At 35.8% G+C, this 9,619-nt stretch overlaps 2 long non-coding RNA genes across 2 annotated transcripts; one reads left to right on the top strand and one right to left on the bottom strand.

The window, feature by feature from the left end:
• Positions 1-488: 488 nt before the first annotated feature.
• On the bottom strand, positions 489-2,289 carry LOC103401843 (uncharacterized). The gene is made up of 4 exons (XR_011576633.1): positions 2,046-2,289; positions 1,690-1,859; positions 1,203-1,375; positions 489-837 (listed from the first exon to the last, which is right to left on the bottom strand). It is a non-coding gene; the product is annotated as an uncharacterized lncRNA (long non-coding RNA).
• A 5,723-nt stretch (positions 2,290-8,012) lies between these two features.
• Positions 8,013-8,816, top strand: LOC139191848 (uncharacterized). The gene is made up of 2 exons (XR_011575776.1): positions 8,013-8,200; positions 8,298-8,816. It is a non-coding gene; the product is annotated as an uncharacterized lncRNA (long non-coding RNA).
• Positions 8,817-9,619: the final 803 nt, after the last annotated feature.

Genomic DNA, 9,619 nt, shown 5'->3' with positions numbered 1-9,619 from the left:
CATTGAACACACCTTGTTTATCAAACTTAAGGGTGGTAGAGTGACCTTACTGATTATATATGTGGATGATATGATTGTTACAGGTGATGATGTTCAAGAAATTGAGAAATTACAAACGTATTTGGCCTCCAAATATGAGACGAAAGACTTGGGAGGTTTGAAGTATTTCCTAGGGATTGAGGTGGCTCGATCCAAGGTATTTACTTGTCTCAATGGAAATATGTGCTAGATTTGTTGTCTAAAACTAGTATGTTAGCTTGCAAGCTAGCTGAGATTTGTATCGTGCAAAAATTGGATATACTTTAACATTAGGCTATTTCACGTAGTGAACTATAAGATCATTCTGTGTGCTCCTCTCCTCAGTCCTCTCGGCCCTATCAAAGAGCAATGTTTTTTTTTTTTTGGTTTTTTATTTGTTATTTTTTGAAGAAAAAAAGACCATTGTTATTTATTTATCTAATGTCCTCAATTCTTACTTTTACTTGAAATGATCGAAGGACCCGGTACAAGGTTTGTGTTAACCAAAGAAAAGTTACAACATTCAACATCCAACGTTGTTGTGATCAGTTAATTAATCTAAAATAATTATGTGACATGCTTGTTTGAAGGGAAGGGGTGGATCTGAAAATTCTCCAGTTGAAATTTTATCAAAAACAAACTTGGCAGCTGCCTTAGCATAATGAATGCCATCCCAAATTACTCTAGCTGATGGCCGTTTGCATGAACCAACAAATATTTGGCTTCCATTGACTTTGACTGTTGCTCCACATTCAACACTATTGCTATAGTTGTAATTGCCCCCATAGCCACAACAAGCAACAAGAGGGAGCTCAAACCCTAAAAAATAATTCAACCAATTAGTACAAGTGAAAATAAATTCCAATCCTGGAATTTCTCTACTTAAGCTAATTTCCATTTGAATAGTGCTTAAGGGATCACAATTTTAAGCCCTATTTATTTTTTTACATTTTAAGTGCCAATTGTTGAGATGTAGAATCCTAGACTATTGTCATACTTTTTTAATCGACACATCACATGTCATATAAGATACATTTTGGAATCTGTGTGCACCAACCGTACTTGATTGACAATCACCACACACAAGAATATTATTCCCTATCATCCCCTTGAATTTGCATAAATGTGTAGATGATTGTTGGTCGTTAATACATTGTGTGATATCGAAAGGTTGAGTGACTAACCATATTTTATGTGTTCCTTGTAAAGAGAGTATTTGACAGCATAGGTATCAACATAAGTGAATGCTGCCAAAGGCAGATCCTTCCTGAGTTGAATTGTGGCCTCCCTCAGTTTGTGGTTAAAAGTTGAGAAACTTCATTGAAAGACTTTGCGCAGCCAACCTCGTCCTTTTGAGCTAATGGGTAATTAGATAAAATGAAAGGGAGACAACCAGTTATATGTTGTGATCAGTTAATTAAGGTTTGTGTTAACCAAAGAAACTTCATTGTTGTGATCAGTTATATGTTGGATCCAAAATGATCTTGCTCCCAAATCATATATTTTCTACATTTTGTGAGATCACAAAATTAGCATCATCAGTGAACAAAGAATTAAGCAGCAATAAGAAAAGATTGAAAATTTTATCTTGTCAAATCCTTATGTTGTTGAACGCATGGCCACACCAAATTGTATGAGATCGAAGTTAATATGACAAGACAAGAAGATTACCTTAATATTTGTTGAAAACATACTGACTATATCAGGAACAGAGGCATTGACTTCATGTATAGTCTTGTTATCAGAGAACCCTTCCCCAAGATCATTCTGACCAATGTCAAATGTGTATAAAGCTTTAGAGAAGTACTCCTCCATGGGCATTAAACTTGCAAATATTCCCCCTACAAATTCATCAATTAAGCTCAATTATTCCCAATTTATTATTTCATTACACTTAAGAATTCATTCCTTGTTGTAAATTACAGACTGAGGTACATTTACAAAAATGACTAATTCAAAACACGAAAAGAAAAGTTTACACACACATGTCAAACTATGATTTGTTTGCACAAAAAATAAATTTTTACGTGTAATAAGTAAAAGGGAGACTTTGTGTCACATTCCGGCCCGGGCCCCCACCATATCCCGGGCTTGACTCCACCGTAGCACGATATTGTCCGCTTTGGGCCCCGACCACACCCTCACGGTTTTGTTTCTAGGAACTCACACGAGAACTTCCCAGTGGGTCACCCATCATGGGATTGCTCTCGTGCAAACTTGCTTAACTTCGGAGTTCCGACGGAACCTGAAGCTAGTGAGCTCCCAAAAGGCCTCGTGCTAGGTAAAGATGGGAATATACATATAAGGCTTACAGGATCCACTCCCCTAAGCGATGTGGGATGTTACACTTTGGATGCTGTCCTTAGCTATGAATATTTTTTTATTGAAACCTTATTGGTTTTTAATTTCTGATTGAGGTCCCTGAAATTAATGTCACAATTTATTTCTATGTATCTTACTATATTTTTTAAATTAAAAATTAGAAATTTTAGTTGTTTAGAGATTTTAAATAAAAAACCATAATTTGTGGGATTATAAATATTAAAATATAAATATACTATTGTGTGTGTGTGTGTGTGTGTGTGTGTGCATGGGTACATTCATCAAAATTAACCAAAAAAATTATTGTATCAAAACATGGGTACATTCTTCAAAATAAAAAAAAATAAAAAAATAAAAAAGATATTAGGCTTAATAACATTAGTAAATTTCTTCGATTAAACTTGACATGGATACATTTTAAAATCAAAGAAAAAAGAATGTACCCATATAAGTTTAAAAATGGATTAGAAAAAAATTGAATAGATTTTATATAAAAAAAAAATGGTACATTTTACATATAACAAATTGGTATATTTAAGAATGTGTACATTTTAAGATTAAAATTTACATGAATGGGTACATATAATTAGCATGGGTAAATTTAGCAAAATAAAAAGTACAAAAAAATTAAATATATGGGTACAAATACAAATAAACTTTAAAAAATATGGGCACAAAAAGAAATTAATATCTGGGTACAAATCAAAACTGGAAAGAATGTACCCATATAAGTTTAAAAATGGTTAGAAAAAAAACTGAATAGATTTTATATAAAAAAAATGGTACATTTTACATAAAACAAATTGTTATATTTAAGAATGAGTACATTTTAAGATTAAAAAGTTTTACATGAATGGGTACATATAATTAGCATGGGTACATTTAGCAAAATAAAAAAGTACAAATAAAAAAAATATATGGGTACAAATACAAATAAACTTTAAAAAATATGGGCACAAAAAGAAATTAATATCTTGGTACAAATTAAAATTGAAAAGAAAATTGGTACAAATTAAAAAAGAATTACAAATTAAAAATGGTTACAAACTAAAACTAAAAATATATGTGTTGACCCTAAGAGCAAGTCCACCCCTAAGGACTTTGAGCCAGCACCCAGCGCATTTATCCACTCAAGTGAACAGTAATAGACTCCAGTGAACAGTAATAGGCCAAAGCATCTCCACCCCTAACAAAAAATAGCCTAGTCCATTTTATTAAAATATTATTTTTTATTATAAAATAATAATTTTATTTTTAATTTCTGAATTTATAAAAAATAAAATAATAATAATAATAATAATAATATCTAAATTTATTAAAAAGTTTCTGTATTTTTTAAAAGTGAAATTCTTAATTTTTTGGGGGAAAAAACGTGGATCGTTGATCTATGATCGAACGGTCCAGTTTAAAAGTGAAATTCAATTTTTTTTACCGTTTAAAATCCAACGGTCTAGAATAACTAGCCGTTGGAAATCTAACGGCTGCAAGTAGGCCACGTCGCCGAGCCCGGGTTGTGGTCTGAGTGCGCCTGCGCGCAGACCCCTCCGCCTAATTTCTTGTCTCCTACTCGCGCCCACGCGAGCGTGAAGGCCACGCGCCAGCGCAAAAAAGCAAACAGGCCAGTCCCTTGGTCAGTCAAAAATGGGCAGGTCTAGAGACTGGCATGGGTTGGGTGCCAGTCTATTGGGTCAGCTGGGGGGGATTCACTGGGGGCTGGCCTATTTTTTCGGCTGGGTGCTGGGCAAAATGCCCTCCGGTGGACTTGCTCTAAAAACTATCAAGCCTACGTGGCGCACAAGCCGAATAATCTATAAGCTAACTACGTCCTTCGATGAATGCAGGGCATGCCAACTCGTCGGTCGAGCTCGGCCGAGGAGTAAATTTGTTGATGTTGCGTTGGGTGTGCGGCTGACTTCTGCGTCTTGGGATTGCGACCGAGGAAGGAACACGTCTCGGCCTCTTGGGTTCTCGAACCTGAAGACAAAGCTACTATTCTTACGAAGTTCACGAATCGTCGTCGTCGGATTCGGTCACAGTGATGGTATTCGTCAGAGTAAACTCACGCCGAATCGACACCAAAGTGCAAGGGCACAAAAACTCAAAGCGAATATAAGTCTTAATAGCGAACGTGGTTCGGCCGTCTGAATGCCGAACTCTAAACCCCACTTGAGAGTATCCAATCATAAAACAACTCGGCGTGCAATGCGCCGAGCTCAACAAGCGGTAACACCTCACTTCGCCAAGAAGGCTAATGAGATGACCTTGACCAATAAGGATTCAGAAATCCTTCTCGACTGAGACTTGGATAGGTAACTAACCGTCCTCGCCGCAGTGCTGTTGATGCCAACGGAAGATGCTGTGAGATCGGCTGATTCTACGGTGACAGAGCTATCTATGCCGACTGAAGATATCACCGGTTGCTTTCACAGTGCTATTGATGTCAACGGAAGATGTGTCAGCGAAAAGAGAAAATAAAAAATCTCAAGTTGTTGAGAGAATTTGCGCAGGGCAGTTGTGTGTTGAATTGGAGCCCCCCTCACGTTGCACATCGCCTCTGTATTTATAGAACTAAAGTACTTGCTCTCCACGGTCAAATAATGTTGCAGAAACCGACTGAAACTCAAATTTGTAAAATGACTGATCCACGGCATAGGCGGTAAAGCCTATCTTCATATGGCTGACTTTTCAAAATAATAAAAGCCCATTATGACTTATCTTATCATGACTAAAAACCTAGGCTTAGCTAGGCTTTCCTATGTCATCATAACACCACCATAAAAAACCTAGCTTTTCTAGGTCTTGTCGCATCATCATCACCCAAAGTCACCATTTCCTTACCCATTGTCGCATGCAACCTGAACTTATGAATATTAAATTCATTTTTAATTATCACCATATTTAAATGGATAATAATCTGATCAGAATCCAATCCCCTTAGTAGTTTCCAAGTGACCTCATTTATCTGATGTCGTGCATATCTGTTAATCAAAACTGATCCAAACCACACTTCCACATCAACTTGAATTGTGCCGCCTGTTTAGCTTGGAGATATATTATTTTCATAAGAAAATGTCAAGATAAATCATTATTAAAAGATAATGTTATCTTTTAATATAAAATTATCTTCACTATTCTATATAGAGGTATGCTTCCTCAACGGTCTCGATTGCTCGGGCCGATAGTGTAATTTTGGGTCCAAATAATATGATAAAAAATTTAGTCATAAATATAAATATACTAATTGTAACATTTTTAACATTAAATGAATATATTTAGAAATAAAAAAAATATTTTATTATTGAAATAATTAATGATGTTATTAATACCCAAGGACCTTGATCAAAAATTGAAAATGAATAGGATTTTAGTCAATGGAGTAGCAAAATGAAGGATGAGAACCTAATTTCTCCTAAGTAAAAATATTTTTCATAATTATTGCTAAGCACTAAGTATAGTCCGGCTCTATAACAGACATATGTTACCTATTAAAGAAGAAATGTGTCAATATCACTAAGGTTTTATACTAATGTACTAAGATAGTATTGATGCATTATTAAACTATAACAAAGGATACGTTTGTTGAACGTTCTTGCATAGAATTTGTATTTATACATCACCTTTATGCCTTAAGAGTTGCGATCTGGATTTGAGTTGCGATCTGGATTTGAGTTGCAGGAAGTGCATGTACTGTTTATTGAGGTAGAAGAGACTAAATCCGTACCAGCTGGTATGAAGCGATCTGGCAGTCTGATAGTGGAACCTGCAGTGGCAAAGTTTGCCCCATAGGAGAAGTTGGTCCCAAGAGAATCCACATATACGCTTAGAAAAGGGTGACCTACACTTTTTACTTGATCACAAAGTTTATCAGACAACAATTACAACACCAAGTGAGATAATTGACTACGTTTGGTTTATTTGTCGTATTGGACCGTTGTGCCAAACATCTGGAATAGACAATGAATCGTGAAAAAACTCAACGGCCAAAGCGAAAAAAACAAAGATTCAAAACTTTTAAGAAGCAAATTTGTACTTAAACCTTGATTTTGGGCATGGATATATGGCCTAAAGTTCATGGATTCCTGTCTTCTCTAGTTTCCCATGTTAACAATATGACCACATGTGCAAGTTTCTCTGTACATAATATTGTATTATTTATGGGACGTCGTTCTGGAGTTTTCTACCAGAAATTGTCATTTGCCTAACGAACAAACTTTCGTCGGGCAAATAATCTATACCTGACAGAATAAAAACATTCGTCGGGCAAAACTGGTCAACGTTTTGGTTTCTTCAGAGGCTTTTGCCTAACGAAACGAATTCGATGGGCAAAGCTACCTGTGTTAGGTTAGTGCGAAGGGAAAAAATTGGCGCATAGTATAGCATCCTTTGCGCGACGAACCATCTAGGTTTTGCCGCACAAATGTGTAGTTTATGATTTAGGGTTTAGGACAATAATACATATTTATTTGGACAACAGCTCAAGTAAAATTCATCTCATTAATGATAATAAGAAACTCTATAATAAAAATAAATAAATAAATAAATTTTCTTATATAGAATAATAATACAATAATACATATTTAATAAACAATGTATACACTATGATTATTGTATTTTATAGTAAGTTTATTTAGTAGTTTAACTTTAAAATCATCAAAATAATTTTTTTCTTAACGTGTCAAAAAGAGTTATCCATGTGTTACCTGCTTGCAAACCCGTTATTAACGAGTTCTTAATGAGTAACTCGATAACAATCCGATTAGTTATCATGTTAACCCGAAATTCATTATTTTGGGTCGTTTTCATGTCATATTAACATGTCATGTAAGAAATTTTGAAGTCTAACTACACACTGAATTGACTTGATCATCAAATTCGATGATCTTTTAACCGTTTGAAATTAAACCAAAAAAGTAAGGAAAAAAATAAATTTTTTATGTTTTCATGACTAAATATGTATAGGTCGTTAGGCAAACATACACAATTTCGTCACACTACATTGCTAAATTCATGAGGGAAACGTAAAAATTCCCCCGCGTTTTTCCCAAAAAATCAAAATCAAAATTCCTCACAGATTAAAGTGTTAGAAAATTTCGTCAGGCAAAATTTATTTCCCACCATTTTTTTCGTCAAAAATTGAAATCCGCACACATGTACATGTTTAAGTGACTTTCCCCGACGAATTTGGTTAGTGTTCCCAACGAACTTTTAAGGTTTAGGAACATGGTGTCATAACTTTTAAACTTGTCCCAACGAACCTTTCCGTCGGGCAGAGGTGTGTTTTATTATAATACCAAGAGCCTTCTTCTTCTTCATCCACGCGGCGCTTCCTGAACTCTATGCTCTCTCTACTCTCTTTCTCTGCTATCTGCTCTCTCCTATCTCTCTCACAAAGGCATGATCACTCACTCTTTTTCGAATTTGATTTGGTTAATGGTACAAATTTTATAAATTGTGATTGTGTGATGGGTGCAGGATGCGGTGTGGGGAAAGTGGGTTGCGGGGTGGGAAAAGGGTCGGGTTTAGGGGACAGTGGGGTAGTGGATTGCGGGGGTGGTGGGTAGGTGTTGGGTGTGGTGTGGGGAAAGGGTGGATTCCCCGGGGGGGTTGTGAATTTTGCGGGATTTGAATTATTTAATTTGTAGGAATACTGTGAAATGTCTGGGAGATGCAGCACCCAGGCGGCCGCCGCGATCGAGTTGATGGCTGGCCCCATTACATCTACTTCAGTATGCCGAGTGCTCCATCTACTAGGCATGTTTACAGATCGGGACGACACGAGGTTGGGTCAGGCCCGCCCCTGCTCGCCCCTTCATGGGAGAGGCTCTCTCCCAGGTTGGATGAGATGATGAGACAAATCTCGGTAAGTATGAAATTTTTTTAATTTATTATTTTATTACTTTTACTTATTTAATGTATTTTTTTAACTAATACACTTGTTTTTTTTGTGTGTATTTCAGGTCAACTTCTCCATGGACATGAAACATCTAGGTATGTTCGAGTACTTAAAGCGGGTGTGGATTGGACAGTTAAGGAGTGGAAGTACAAGTTGCACTAGTACTACTAGACTTGTGCATCTTCTGTTGAAGCTTTTACTGATCCACCCTCAGAGTTTGGGCAGTGGGTCGAGTTTGGGACCGCGAGAGATTTTCTACTTCTAGCTCTCATACTACAAGCAGACATCTTCCAAACTCCAATAGTTGGAGATGGAGTTAGTGGCCTTGCAATTGCAAGAAGAAAAAGCTCGAGAAGAAGCGTGCTTGCGAAATGAAGCACAAGGCCAAAGAGAGGAGGAGTTGAAGCGCTACATTGTTGGGATGGCCTAGGCAATGGTAGCCTCTAGCATTCGCCTCCTCAATCCTCCAATTGACCTTCAACCGCCATCCCTCCAGCCACCCTAGGAGTGGTTAGTTTAGGATATTTTACATACATTTGTACGAATATTTCAATTTTAATATAATTAAACATATATTTTTTTATTTCTGTGATTTTTTTATTTTAATATAATTAAAAATAAATATTTTTTTAATTTATGAATATAAAAATAAAAATAAAAATTTTGCCCGATGAATTATTTTATCAAGCATGTATTTTGTAATTTTTTTATATTTTTCTTTAAATTAGCTGCCCGATGAATTTTCGTCAGGAAAAATATTTTTATTTATTTTTATCTCCATGTGCCTGAGGAAAAGATGTATCGGGCTAACTAGTCAACGTACTTTACTCGACGTTTGTCGAGTAAACATAACTTACCAGACCAAGTATTATATTTCGTGGGGTAAGTATTTGAGCAACAAGTTTTACATGACAGACGTTGCATAACGATATTTCGTCGGGCAAAATAAAAGGTGATGGGACCTTAGTAAGCCCGACGAAATTATTACGTCTGGAAAGGGAATTTTTTTTATAGTGATTGTAGCAGTGCATTGCTCCCCAATCCATGAGAAGTAACTATTGGAAAACATATACAAAGTTCATTGGATCCTTTTAACATGGAACACACCAAGAAAACTATGATGTTGGATTCAAGAGAAAAGAAATCGGCTCCGAGGGTTCAAACCATAAAGTTCTACTTTGAATTTTACGGGATTCAACAACACAAAAGAAATCGGCTCCACGGGTTCAAACCATAAAGTTCTACTTTGAATTTTACAAACATGTATAAAGATAGCATTCCTCCTGGAAATCTTAATTTTACAGTTAGAGATTTCAAGTTGGAAACAATTAAAAAAACAAAATTTTGGCTTTCTTAAAAAGAGAAAAAGATAATGATTTACAATCT

Source organism: Malus domestica, chromosome 15 (assembly GCF_042453785.1).
Source record: "Malus domestica chromosome 15, GDT2T_hap1".
NCBI lineage: Eukaryota > Viridiplantae > Streptophyta > Magnoliopsida > Rosales > Rosaceae > Malus > Malus domestica.
Note: the sequence above shows the minus strand (reverse complement) of the source record. Positions and strands in the feature narration are given on the sequence as shown.